At 43.9% G+C, this 14,860-nt stretch overlaps 1 long non-coding RNA gene across 1 annotated transcript; it reads left to right on the top strand.

The window, feature by feature from the left end:
- The first annotated feature begins 6,768 nt into the window (after positions 1-6,768).
- Positions 6,769-11,539, top strand: LOC142802075 (uncharacterized). Its single transcript, XR_012893944.1, has 3 exons — positions 6,769-6,940; positions 8,259-8,344; positions 8,709-11,539. It is a non-coding gene; the product is annotated as an uncharacterized LOC142802075 (long non-coding RNA).
- The last annotated feature ends 3,321 nt before the right edge of the window (positions 11,540-14,860 follow it).

Here is a 14,860-nt window from a genome sequence, read left to right as displayed (position 1 = left end):
TTCTTGATTCGATCCTTTAGCTGAACTGCCCTCTTGACAAATCGTTGTGCGGTTTTTCTTCTTGACATTTTGCTGAAAGCACCGGGAGGCTTTAAAAACAGAAAGAAGGAAAGAAAACAATACGTAGGCAGAAAACTGGTTCTAGGATCCAGCTATAAATCTCGGACATGCCAAAACTTTTTGTCCAGTGCTTGAACTAGCCCGCATATTTTCTGCCAGATGCCGCCTCACTTGATTGACTGATGAAGAAAGTGGTCCACGCCACAACAACAAAGCTCAGACACCAATTATGCCATGAGGAGATGACTCAAATCCACGCCTGTTTATTTATTTAACTACAAATCGCTGACAAATACCAGTGTATCAGTGGCAATGTTTTTCAGATTGCGAAATCCTCTTTGTTTATATTAACCCATTTACTCTAGCTTGCTATCTGTAGCTATACTGGCTACAATTATAGAGCAAAACATTTTCCCGTGTTCTTGAGCCCAAATTTGTTTTATCCCACGTTAAGGTGAGCATGATTCCGGTGAGATTACGGCTCGTTAATAACAACTGATTCTATGTTACCACCGCTGTCAGCAGTCGATTTCATACTGGCTCGCTCAGGAGCGTAACATTATAGACACAAAGTGAGTTTGATGTGCTAAAGAAAGGGAATCTGAGAACACGGATAGTATCACAAACTCTAAGATTAAATTTTCAATCGTACTGTTTAAAATGCGCATTTGATCAAAGTGGTTATCGCTGCGATAGGCAAATTACTCCGTTTCAGTGGCCACAAACACTGGGGAGACTAGACTCAAATGGTCCGTCACAGTAGAACAGTGGTCAGGGGGCTCGGTTGTTCAGCCGAAGGTCGGGGGTTTGACCCCGGTCACCGCAGTCGCATTTCAATGGAAGCGAAATGGTAGAAGGTCGTGTACTGCGCGATGTAAGTGCACGTTAAAGAACACCAGATGTTATAAATTTCCGGAGCCCTCCCCTACGTCTTCTGTCATAACCATATCCTCATTTTCGGGGCATAAAAACCCCAGATAACAATATGACGGGATGCAAATGGACATCTAGATACAAAATTCGGACGTCAAGGTGAGCGCCGATTTTCGATTACCAAAGGTTGTCGCTCGCTCTCTCGTGTACGCCTTCTTCCTTTGTTGCTAAGATAAACTATCAAATAACTTTGCCTATTGCGCCTAAAACAGTGATCGAAGACAACGCCAGAAAAATTCACCTGTATAACTTGATGTGTAATTTGATACCTTCCCTGCCTTTCCTCTCTATTTCTCTCTCTCCCTCTCTTTCTGATACCTTAATTTCTGCTAACTTTTTGACGTTTAGTTCTGCATGTTTCTGTACAAATTCGCAAACTAATCACGACACGCAAGTTCGCTGGATGTTTCAAGTTTCAAGTTTCAAGTTTTATTCAACAACGATGTCCGTTTACAGAAAAGCGCGTACAGGATTGGTAATACACACAAGGAGCCCCAACGTTAGAAACTGTCAGGGGGGCTCTCATACATGATGTTAACGGGAGAAGAAACAAAATATACGACCTTCAGTTGTTACGGTATCTTCAGCAAGAAAAAAAGCTAGCATGTAGCTAGCATGTTTAACTCTTGCAGCTGATATAATGTTTTGCTATATTTCAAAGTATCTAAACTGTACGTTGTTCATCAACGACGGTGCTCTGACGATGATGGCCGATTATTTTCATTTGAACAGGATAGTGCCATTGCATTTCATAATAATGTAAGTAGAATCATCATTATAATACTGCAAATTCGCTACCGACATCGCTACTAGTTGTATGCGGTTATCGATCACGTCCGACATGTTCCGCTGAGCAGCATGAAACCTTGTCGTGAAGCAAAAATGATGTGTCGCAGGTGTTAGCATGAAATATCTGCAACCGAAAGGACGTCTCATTGTATGCATAAAAGAAATGTGAATGAAATATATGCGCATAAACACAACCTGGTGAGTTTCTTACGAAAAAAACTCCTTCAGTTCATGCCACTTGGCATTACAAGAGTGGGCCATAATGTGTCAGCAAATATGCTTAGATATGAAAATGCTTAGTAGTCAAGAGTGTTTCTTCAAAACCAAACTATCGTCTATATGTAAACATGAAATGTGGACACATATCATGTGGACCTCTCCTACGAACACGTTTAATAATGCTGAAGTTGAGACTCCAGATCTATAAGTGGTCTTCAGTGCATGGTGGAATGCTTGCGAGGTCTCAGACGCACCCCATCATTCCCCTCATCTTCCCTCGTTCGCCGAGACGGTAACGTTCAATGTCCTAATAAAGCATTCATGGCCGCAGAACAGACGCAAAAATCACTGACTTATACGAATATGGCACACTGACTGAGCACGTGGAAGGTTAGCACGATGTTTCGGTACAAAACACAGGCCCTCGACAAGTATCACTTTCGTAGACCAGTGTCGGAGGAGGTGCTGACAGCGCGCGAACGACGTCCTGTCCACAGCAGGTCGCAGAACACGCACACGTGCTTAACGTTCGCGCCACGCGCACATACAGGCCATCAGCAGTCCCCGCGACGAGTGAAACATTCATTCTGATGCGCCTCCTTGAAGCCATTACGCAGCGTGCGCTGCACGCTTTGTTGACTCTATCCCTGCCAAGGCATGTCTTGTGGGCCGAGGAATCTCTTATTTATGGCACAACGGTGCATGCGGGTATCTCAGGGTGCAGATTATTCCGGGCCCACTTTCGCGCACGTGTTGCCAAGAGCCTGACCGCGAGCCTTAGTTGCACGCGCGATGACAGTATGTGGACGCGAACTCCTCTTTTGTTTCCACTGCATCAAGAACAAAACATTCGCCTTCGTGATATAATATTGAGAATCGCGACAGTTGAGCACGTGAAAAATCCGCGACTGGGTTTGATGCTGATTACCTCTACTACTACGCAGGAGTGACTCGAGGAGTGTCCTTTTATATTTACTTCACTCTTATACTCTGCATGTAGCGACAATAAATAGACACTATTTTTTACAGCAACAAATAGGAAACTTTATTTCATAATGATATCACCACCAAGCTTGTGAGTCGAACCGCTCTATAAAAATCAGCGCTCGCACTAATATTTAGTTCGTTATATCCGGCACTCGTAACATTATACATGAACATCGGCTTGGCGGATTGGTATACAGTATGGCTTGCTTCAAAATGTTAGATACAAAAAAGGCCTTGTTTTGAGACCCACTGCAGACGAGGCAATCTTTATGTACCTTATTGTAGAGTACATTTTAGGAAGTGTGTTGAGTTAGATCCACTTGTTTAAAACAACATTCCCAAACTTTGTTTTACCGCTTTTTACCCAAATTTTAATGTCACAACCTCATTGAAAAGTTCAGGTATCCTGCTGCGTTTTACGGTTCCAGTCTCACGCCAACAAAACACTTTTTCCTTGAAGTTGATATTACAGCGTCTCTTGCGTTTTAGGTTTAGTTATTAAAAGAGTTCATGTCACAGAAATCATGTACAAACCACCAAAGTTCGTATTAGTTCGTTCCAACATATACTGTGCTATATCTCCTAACAAAGAAGTTCGACCCTACTAAGTATATTGCATATTTCTAATTGTGCAGCGTACTTTAAGCGATATAAATGTGTCTTGTATGTTTGGAAGCACGCATCTCCAATTTTACTTTCACGTTCTAGCAGGTTGTGCGTTGCTACGCTACTGCGGCCCTAGAAAAGCTTCAGCTATAGCTTCAACAATAAGTGCCCATATGCACAGGTATACAAGCGGAAACGTATAAAACAGTTCAGGCAAATGGTTTTTTTTAAGGTTTATAGCTTCATGTAGACGCCTCTGTCACAAGTTTAAATATGGTGTTATTACGGCCTCGACGCTTATATATTTCACTAAAAACACAAGAAAAACTTGAAAAAAAGCGAACTTTGAACCTTTACCTTATCACTCCAAACGATCCCTCGCCAGCCTTCGCCGTTAAAAAATAATCATAAGGCGATGTTTGCCTACTACAGATGCAGGCTGACATAAAAAAAGATAAGCTGGAATATTTCGTAAACAATGACGAGCTGGTGCGTACTGAAAACGCATAATAAAAAACGATGACGATATCGGCAGTGATACGGAACGAGGCGTAGAACTTAGTTGTTCGGAAACCTGACAGCATTCCTAACAAACAGCTAATTACTACAGTGGTTTTGGTGAGATCTTTGCGTTCAGCGCTGTCTTCGAAGTTGTATCATGTCGTCATTCGAAGGAATCTTGAAACCGTGTACTGTTTTTACTCACAGAGACACTACGAAGGAAATGCCTCTGTGCTTGAAAATGACAACAAAAGCATATGCGTTTGAATCACCTTCACACGGTACAGATAATTCGGGACCCGCATTCACAAAAATGTTTTACTATAAAAAAAGTTTTTTTGGGGGGAATATTTCAGCGAATCCATCGCATGACATGCCGTTGGCGAAACCGACGAACCAGTAAAAAACCCTACTTGCGGAAGGTATGTGAATTTAGCCCCAGATGGCCGCGTGCCGCCCCGAACGTCGCTGCACAATTTTATAGCTTCAGTTAAATACGTTTAGGCAGCGATGCGCGTTGTTCTACGGTAACAAGCATGACAAGCATTACTGAGACATAACTGGACCGTGTCACCAGGGCAAATATAACCTTCTTTGCGCACCGATAAATTATATCAGGGTAAAGGCACATGAGCTGAAAAAGACACGCATGAGGATGAATAAAAGCGCGCAAGACATACAGCAGTTGTGCGGCACGTACGGGAAATAATGCCTGCACAGTAAAAATTTTTGCACCCAAAAGGGTGTAAAAAGGGTGCTTTTACGAGAAAGCACCCTTTGCAACACCCTTTAACACCCATAAATGGTCGATTGAAAAAAAAGCACCCTTTTGTTTGTGTGCTTGCCTCGATAGCACCCTAAAATAGGCTCTAAGGGTGCTTTTGTGCCTGAGAAGGGTGTAGGTGCCGATTCATCGGATGGAATATGCAGCATAAGAAGAACACATAATTATAATATTTGGGATTTTACGTCTCAAAAACCTCGATATGATTATGAGGGTCGTCGTAGTGGAAAGCTGCAGATTTTCACCATTTGGTGTTCTTTAATGAGCGCTCATATCGCACAGTGCAAAGGCTTCCACATTTTCGCCTCCGCCTTAATTCGACTGCCAGGCCGGCATCGAACCCGCGACCTTCGGATTGGCGGCTGAGCAGCGCAGCTACTGCACGAATATGTGGACCTTGCGTTAAATGACGGCCTAATTGACTTAGAATGTGTGAAGGTGCTCTCCGAATACAGCAGAATGTCAGCAGAAGCAAAGCGCGTTTCATCTATAATGGCAATTAACTGCAATCCATGTTACGAAAGCTTTCCTTAGCGTTGGTTATAAGCTACATGTTTGCTGTGGATTATATACAGGAACATAATGTTCGCCCGAGTATGGGTGTGTGTGCGTGAGCCTGCGCATGTGTTCGCGTGTAAGCGCGATTGTGTGTACACCCGTGCATGTGTGCGTGCGCGTGTATGTGCGAGTCCGTGCTTGTGTTAGCGTGCCTGTGCACATGTGTACGCCCATGCATGCGTGCGTTTACGGTCGCGTGTGTGTGTTGCCGTATGTGTGTATACGTGTATGTGTGTGCGCCTGTGAATAAGTATGCGTGTGTATCAGCCCGTGCGCCCTCAAATTTCGTGTGTGTGTGCGGGGGGGGGGCACTGCTTCATAGTGTTTAAGGTCCCACACCTGTTCAGACTGGGAGTCTATATGGGAGGTGGCTTAAGAAATGGCGGTGGTCAACGCACTGTACACGGACTATTCAGTACATGGAAAACAGCTGCACACTTTCGTACCAAATTATTGCTTACGAACTTGCTGTGGTAGCTGATTAGGTCCGCTGAGGCGCTTCTACGCTCGAAAACGTGGGTTATGACCAATTCACACGGAAAGCCGTCACTGCACTTATGCACAACCATCGTTTATATTAACAACGTTTAACAAGAACGTGCCCTGCCTTTGCTACAGGTGCTTAGCTAGCTCATTGGGCAACCATATGGAATTATGTGCTGATCATGTGGTCAGCAAAAAGTTTGTTATAACAACCTCGGCACGTTTCATGGTGCGTGACAAGCCTTGTAATAAACATCCGCGACTGTGGATTAATTTGTTCCAGCTTCGACTACGCATTCACTGTTTGCGGCACCATACGCGGAATAGCCAGACACAGACAATGCGAAAAGAAATTCCTCTGGAAAAAGGTGTGGCGATGCTCTCCCGCTAATGCCACCGAGGACGAAATAATTATTGTTTCTGGCCATTCCATTGTGCACTTCGTTTTCCGCAAGATTTGCTTCACTATTTTTCGCCCACTGCAATCGCATTCCGTCAAAATACTCAAAGAACCCGAGGCTGGTAAAGAATCTGCGTCGCTGTGCGACTGGCTGGGAGGAGAGTTGCCGTTTACAAGGAGTCATTCCGCGCCGAACGACCGTCCGCCGTATGCGCCATAGCGTTTGCCTTTCGGCGCCGCCTTGGCGGGTTTTCGCTCCTCCCCCCCCCCCCCCACCGCTCACGCTCACCCCGGCCAGCGTTGCTCCCACAACGGCGGCGTAGATAAGCGAAGAGTTGCATCACCGAACACCTGCGTGGACAACTGCGGAGGAGGAAGGAGGAGGCACTGGCGCCGCCACGCCGCCGCCAATGCCTCCTCCTTCTCTCTCTCAACGTTGCTCCCTCTGTCTCATCGTCTTTCAAATGCGTTGCGTTGGTCTGGGGTCTTGGTCGCTGTGTGTATTCTAGCGAACAGGCGCATATTCAATGGTGGTCACGCATGACACCGTGTTCGAAGTGACGCTCGGATTAAGGAATATTCATGCAGTGGCGGACACGGACAACGTGGGCCTATTAACGGTGAGTGTACTGTTTTCGTAGGTAGTAATCATACAGCGCTAGCTGGGCGCCTGCAGCAGCTCTGCCGAAGTAGGCTGCCAGCCATTTACAACAGCATGCGTTCGCGGGCCTGTTGCAGATGCCCGATTAAACGTGTGACTTAACGAGTTCACACTGCTATGCGCGATGTTGTGTAAGTGCCTGCATCACTCATACAGTGAGTGATGTGATCACTTAACAAGGGCGGGATTAGTTGCTGATCGCACATTGTCTCTACACTGAACAAAGTGATTGATATTGTTTTAAGATGTGCTTTGGGCTACATCGTAATAACAATTCTATTATTACTCAAATGTGCAACGTGCTTCTGTAGGTGTAAGCGTAAAAAAAGAAAGAAAAAGCAAAAATTATGTACAGAGGCGCACTGTACGAAATGGCTTTTTTTTTGCTTAAAGACGGTATAGTTGGAGGTGGTGATATGCCGCGATGCTCCCAGCACGTGCGCCTCGGTCTTTTAAGCTATTTAGGACAAGTGCCACCAGCAACAGGGAAAGATCTAGCAGACTTGCAAAAACGCGTTGTTGTGGCCATCGCCGTGTGTTGTTTTCCCTCGTTTCTGTTTGCTGTTTTCGTGCTTCGCTTTCATCTGCGATAATGTTCGGCGTTATAACAGAATCGAGAGAGTATACGTTACTGTTGGAGCTATGTGCGGTTGCTCTAGCATAAGCCATGGCTGCTGCAACGTAGTCGGCGTCCGCGCGCGTTGCCGCGTTCGAGCGCTCTTACTTGCGTGATTGTGTTTAACTGAGTATTTAGGCACGGGTTACGTTTGTAAATCCCGTAGTCAATAATCGCTAACAGCGTGCCCCTGATTGCCATCAGAGGATGGGCTTGGTTGTCGAAATATGCCAGACGCTTTTTCTGAAAGCAAGCTTTGAAATTTTTTTTTTAAAGAAGTGCTTTAATACGTGCAAGGCAGTGCCTATTGCAGGCCCGCAACTCTTTAAAAACTGGACGAGCTATCACATCTTTTATCAAATTACAATGAATTAAGAAGATTGAATTATAGATGACGAATTTCTGTGCTAGATTAGGTGCACAAAACACATGTTCGCAGCCCTACGTCTAGAAAGCAGGCAAATAGGAAGCACAGCGTCAAATTTGGATTAGATTCCATTGACGGAGCGTCTTGTGAGGGTAGAAAGAACGAGAAAATTGTTCATTTTTGAAGCCCTTATAGACGCAGTCAGAATTGCACTGATTGGTGACTTGTAATAATTCCTCAGATTGTTAGAGGCGTGATTAAAGTCAGTAAATCTCTTACTTTTTTTTTTTGCAGACCTCTTCGCTAGTGCCACGCCCAAGATCATTTGTTCTCATGTAAAAGAGAAAGCAGAGATGTCTTCACTGTTTGTACATGAAGAGGTGAGTTTCTTGTGCATTTTGATTAATGTTACATGTTCTGAGCGTTGTACTTTAGGAATTGTTTTTCACACTGGCTCACTACCCTATAAGGAATTTGATTCTTAGGTGAGTTCAGGCTTTCGTAAGTGCCATTTTCGAGCTGTAGTCTTACACTTCACCTCATTTCGGGAATTTGCTGTATGCTGGAAAACTCTTATCTTTATCATACGAAATTATTAGAATGTATGGGTTGTATGCTTCGAGTTCAGTGTAATGTCAATTACACGCCATTTCGAAGGATATACACTACACATTCTTTATATATGGTGCTGCCAGAACAGCACGAACATCCTTTTAAGAGAAGTCATATTTGCTCTTATTACAGGATGAGAGGGTGCCGCTGACGTCCTGCGTAGTCTACCCCCCGGCCCCAGTCTAGAGCAAGCCTACTTCCTGAACCTCCACATGGATAACCGAAACATCTTTCGTGTCAGTAATGACGAAGAAGGAGTGACAGCACTGATGAGTTGATTTTTTTTTTATTTTCAACATTGTCTACGACCGCAAGGCCTTTAACAACCACCGTGATTGAGCGGATTTTTCTCGGCGTGAGTTTGGAGTTTATCAAAGAAGTTGTTCAGGCAGTACGACGCTGAAAATTTTAGTGTCACAATGCCTGAACAACTTTTTCTAGTGTGGTCATGGTAGATGAACAAACATTGTTATTTGTGTAAGTTATTTTGCTTAAATATAACTGGACCATTCCATGCCAAACGTCCCAGCCACTTTGGCGACCATCTGAATTGTATTTGAAAAAAAAAAAGTGCTGACTTACTGCGTTGAAAACAGTGAACTGCTAGAATATTTCAGCGAGAAAAAAAGTTTTGTTCATGTGGCTGGCTTATAACTTCCTGGCATAATGCCGTCTGTGTGCTGTTTGTGGAAAATTTTGTTTTAAAACTACCGCTTATTTTTTCTAAAGCAAATTCGGTCTACCTGTTAAGTAAATGTGCTTCTGTAAGGTATTTGAAGCTCAATAGTAATAGTGCAATTTTTTAGCCACATTCGCTTCCAAGAATAAAGCCAAAATGTGTTATGTTTGCATTTTTTATTGCAATATTGCACTTTGTATGAATATCTGAGCAGTGAATATTTACTCCACAGAAGGTATATTTTGAGGAAAAAATATCTTTAGACCTCTCAAGCTGCTGAAATATACGAGAAAATATCACGAATTTCACAAAATTGTGATTTTTGTCCGTATTGAGATGCAATTTGCTCCATGTTGTGACACAATGAAAACTCATTATTATACCTAAATTGTAAGAAAATGAAATTTTTTCTGTAATAAAAATCTTATCGCAAAAAGGACAGGAAAGAGCGCTGTCAACTGAATTTTATTGAAGGTGATACGAGCGTTTTTATACTGAGCACAAGACCAGGGCTCATCTGCAACAACACATGTGTGACCATGACAAAATAAGTTTAACCGAGAAAAGAATACTCTTTTTCGGAAAAGATAAGTGAAGGTGTACTGATGCATTGATCCTTGGCCTTCCTGATAAAGAGTTCTAAAATCTCTCATTTTTCTGCTTGCTTTTTTTTCAAAAACCGTGTTTTATGAAACCTAGGACTACACTTACATTCTTACGGTGTCCGGCCATGAGACTACTATAGCTCTTCTTAACATTTAAAGCATGCCGTCTTGCTTGATCATTGAAGCATTGCCCAGTTTGTCCTGTTTACTTTTCCACATGTTAGCGGTATCTTATACACATTAGATTGGCATTCAGTAAACCTATTCTAGTGACGAATGGTGCAAGATTGACTATTCCTGTTGCTGTAAGTACATGCACTTTTGAAAGCTTGCAAGGGGTGGAAAACAACAATGTCATATCTGCTGGCTCTTTTCCTAAAATTGTGAGACACCTTATGTACGTAGTACCGTGTGACATGCAAAGGTGATTGGTCATTCTCTTTTTCTTTTGGTCCTGCTTCCTTTAACTTTACTTTCTGCAGGAGGGTTTCACAAACAAGTGTGATGATGCTGTTGGGGTATTGGCTGGTGCTATCAGCCCAGGAGTGTTAAGAATGTTCTGCCTTTTGATAGTGGGCATTCAAAATTAGTAGAAAGAGGAATTGATACCTCATGTACTCAGGCCACCCTTCAGAAGTCATGTTAGCACAAGGGTGAGGTCAGGTTTAAAAACCAGATTAAAAGACTAAAAGATGCTGGGTATCCCAACAGAATCATCACACCCGTTTGCAAAACCCTCCTGCAGAAAGTAAAGTTAGACAGGACCAACAAAAAACAATGACCAAAACCTTTGCATGTTATACCACATCATGTGTCTCACAATTAAAAAAATAGCCAGCACATATGATATTAGCGTGTTGTTTTCCACCCCTTGCAAGCTTTCAAAAGTGTGTGTACTAAACAGCAACAGGAATAGTCAATCTTGCCCCATTCGTCACGAGAATAGGTTTACTTAATGCCAATTTAATGTTTGTAGAAGTATTTTTTATCAGGTAAACCAATGATCAGTGCATCACTACACGTTCACTTATCCTTTCCGAGAGGGAGTATTCTTTTCACGGTTAAAGATTATTTTGTAGTGCTCACACGTGTCGTCGCGCATGAACACGGTTCTTGTACTCCGTATAAAAGCGCTCGTAGCACATTCATTAAATTCAGTTGACAGTCGGTGCTCTTTCCTGTCCTCTCTGTCTCTTCCGAAAGTTGTCGCGCTGTGACTAGCACACAACCACGATGAACCAACTCTCCCAAATTAAGCTCTTGTTACGTAACACGTAGACCGAGTTTCGTATGAAAAGAAGGAGCGGTGCTTTTAAAATAAAATTTTTCACATACAACACCTAGACGGCATTCCAGAAAGTTCAGAAGGCAGCCACGTGACCAAATATTTTTCCTCTCCTAAATATTCCAGAAATTCACTATTTTCAATGCAGCACGAGTTTTTCGAATACATTTGAGATGGTTGCCAAAATGGCTGGGACATTTGGCATAAAGTGACCCAGCTGTGTCATTAGCCTTAATTATGCATTACCTCTTTTGTTTTTTGTGTGTTTTGACTCAGTTTTGTGTTCGTTTTTAGCTTATTGTGTTTCTGATCATTGTATTGGTTTCTTAAGTATTCGCTAAAGTTATATGTGCAAAAACCCGTATATGTTTGCATGTACATCATTTCTCATAACCTTGCCCCGCCGCGGTGGTCTAGTGGCTAAGGTACTCGGCTGCTGACCCGCAGGGCGCGGGTTCGAATCCCGGCTGCGGCGGCTGCATTTCCGATGGAGGCGGAAATGTTGTAGGCCCGTGTGCTCAGATTTGGGTGCACGTTAAAGAACCCCAGGTGGTCTAAATTTCCGGAGCCCTCCACTACGGCGTCTCTCATAATCATATAGTGGTTTTGGGACGTTAAACCCCACATATCTATCTATCAATCATTTCTCATAACCAATTGTTATACATCCAGGAATACAAAGCTTAATCCACTGTGATTATATACATTTGAAAACACTATCCATATATATTTTTGTGTGCATCACTTCTTGGGAACGATTGTGTACATGAAGGCATATATAGTGAAATCATGGTGATTGTATATATTTGAAAGAATCATAAGTATATATATGCTTGTATTTCATTCCTATTAACCGATTGTGTACATGAAGGAGTATTAAACTGGAAACCACTGGGATTGTAGATACTTGAAAGAATTATAGGGATATATTAGCGTATATTTCATTTGTAGTCTCTATGTACTTGAAGCAGTATACTAAACTGAAACCAGTGTAATTGTATGTTGCAAAGAATTGTCAATGAAGTGAAACTGAATAAATATAATAAACATTTGAGGTGTTGCATGTGTAGTGTACGTATACGTGAACGTATATCTGGTGAAAAAGTTGTGTGGCAGAAGAAAAGTTTGTTTTATTTGCCTATTAAATAAACGCAATATGCAAGGGCAGCAAGGCTTCATTTTCTGTAACGCGCATTATGCATATACTGTGAAGTATATATAGATCCAGCACAAGTTCATACACAATGGCACGCGTTTATATTTTTGCCCAGACGCAATGAATGGAGCTCGACAGGTGGCGCACCATTGATAATGAGGACCACTTTCTTCAAGTAGTGTGTAATCAGTGCATGCTGATATCTATTAGTGCAGTCTAAAAGAATACTGGCACCCCTGCCATGGGCACTCAACACCCTTGTGCACCCTTCTCGCACCCTCCTCAGAGGGTGCTAAAAAAGTGATGGACATCGAAGGCACCCTTCCTTAAGGGTGTTTTTTTAACACCCTACAGTTTTTTTACATGTACACCCTATTCTAAGGGTGCATGAAAAAGCACCCTTTTTGGAAGGTGCTGAATTAACACCCTTAGGGTGTCGTCCACGGGACAAGCTCATTTACACCCTTCTGGGTGTAAAAATTTTTACTGTGTGTCTGACCTGTGCCTGACATCCCTTGCCAAGCGCAGAATGAACGTAAGTGCCGAAGACCAAACTCAGCTCACTGCCGCGGCTATAGTACCGAGTGGCGGTGGACTTTTTTAATTGGTTCGCGGAGAGCTTGTCCGCAGCGGAACGAATATTTGCATAATACGCCAAAAGGGCGTTCTGGGACATCTTAAAGACAAACTCTTGTTCTCATAAGGAGAGAGAGACATAGATAGAAAAAAGAGAGAGAGATAGGAGACGTATTTGTCACGCATACGCAGCCACATTCAAGTCAGTCGAAGTTCCTGACAAAAAAAAGGGGGGGGGGAGCTCTTTTACAGGAAGAGTTGACGAGGGGTATACGGCGACGTTTTTTCTTGGCCCATTTACTCAATCCGCTATCAGGAGCGGTCTGGGCTGGGTGCTTACAACATAGGCATCGAATACCGCTTCCAAATATTACTGTCTAAGGAAGCAAGAACAAGAGAGAGGGCAGGTACGTTATCAGATACATACCTGGTTTGCTACCCTACGCCTGAGAAATAGAAAAGTATAACGATGAGAGAGAGGAAACAGGAGGGAAGGAGACAAAATATTGTCAGTGAATGGGCTGACGCGCATGCAGCGGAGGCACCAAACAAAAGGTAAAGGCATTCACATAGGCCCTTAGTCCTCACAAAGCGCAAGAGGGCTTTGCCTGCCTTTTGAGCTGACGAAAGGCGACGACGGTGCTCCAGCAGCATCTGCACAGAGAGTGGCCGATTGTCCAATTGTCGTAACGCGTCAAATTTTTTTTCTCTCAGGTTCAAATCGAAGGCAACGGTGTAGGAGATGGTGGATATCTTCTTCGGTGCCGCAGACCTCAATTTTCGCACTGTCCGACACTCCAATGAGGGTTGTATATTGTCATGGTTCAACGTAAGCAGTTCACCAAGACGTAGAGTCCGACAACCGACGGCGTGTCTTTTTATGCAGGAGTCAAGAGCAAGAGAGTTAAACAAAAGCACGTCGTCGTCTTCAGTGTCTCTTTTCACGAGGCTGTTGGCGCGCACATCGTCTTTGTTCTCTGTTTCGGGTGCGGCATTTGCCTCCCCTTAAAAGAGCATCACCCCGATGCTATAGCTGAGCCAGTGATTCGCGCATAAATTCACTTTGTAGAAGCGACGTGCCTCGCAGAGTCACTTGCTGACGTATGGCTTAATGCGCCCTACGTGCACAAGTTCAGGTCGGTGCTGGCGACGCCTTGTACAGTTTGGGCTATCCGGGACGACTTCATAGGTAACGTCACTAAGTCGTCGCAGCACTCGATAAGGTCCGAAGTACCTTCTGAGCAACTTTTCGATAGTCCCCGTCTTCGTACAGGCGTCCACACCCATACCCTGTCCCTGGTTTTGTACGTTACAGGTGTATGACGAAGGTTATAGCGGCCTGCGTCGTACTCTTGTTGTTGGTATATTCGCAGACGTGCGAGCTGCCTGGCTTCCTCTGCGCGTTGAGTAAATGCATCAGCACCCATTTCGTTGTCATCGCATTCGTGTGGCAGCATCGCGTCCAACATCGTTCTTACTTCTCATCCATGAACAAGGCTGAATGGGGTCATCCGTGTGGTTTCTTGTTTCGCAGTATTGTATGCGAACGTTATGTAACGGAGAATCTCGTCCCAGTTCTTGTGTTCGATGTCCACATACATTGAAAGCATGTCTTCCGGAGTTTTGTTAAGTCGCTCGGTCCACCCGTTCGTTTGTGGATGGTAAGCTGTCGACTTGCGAAGAATAGTACCGCTGAGCACCGACACATTATCTAAACGCGCGGCCGTGAATGCGGTTCCGCGATCTGTTATAACAATCGACGGCGCACCTAGTCTCAGCACAATGTTCTCTATGAAGAACCGGGCCACCTCTTCTGCTGTGCCTCTTTGGATGGCTTTTGTCTCGGCGTAGCGAGTAAGGTAGTCGGTCGCCACTATAAGCCAGCGGTTACCAACACAAGCGGTGGGAAGTGGGCCAAAAGGTCCATTCCGGTCTAGTCAAATGGCGTTGTCGGGATCTGGACAGGGTGTTGCAAACCGGCTC

This window comes from Rhipicephalus microplus, chromosome 1 (assembly GCF_043290135.1).
Source record: "Rhipicephalus microplus isolate Deutch F79 chromosome 1, USDA_Rmic, whole genome shotgun sequence".
NCBI lineage: Eukaryota > Metazoa > Arthropoda > Arachnida > Ixodida > Ixodidae > Rhipicephalus > Rhipicephalus microplus.
The sequence above is the reverse complement of the archived record's forward strand: the minus strand, read 5'-3'. Positions and strand labels throughout refer to the sequence as shown.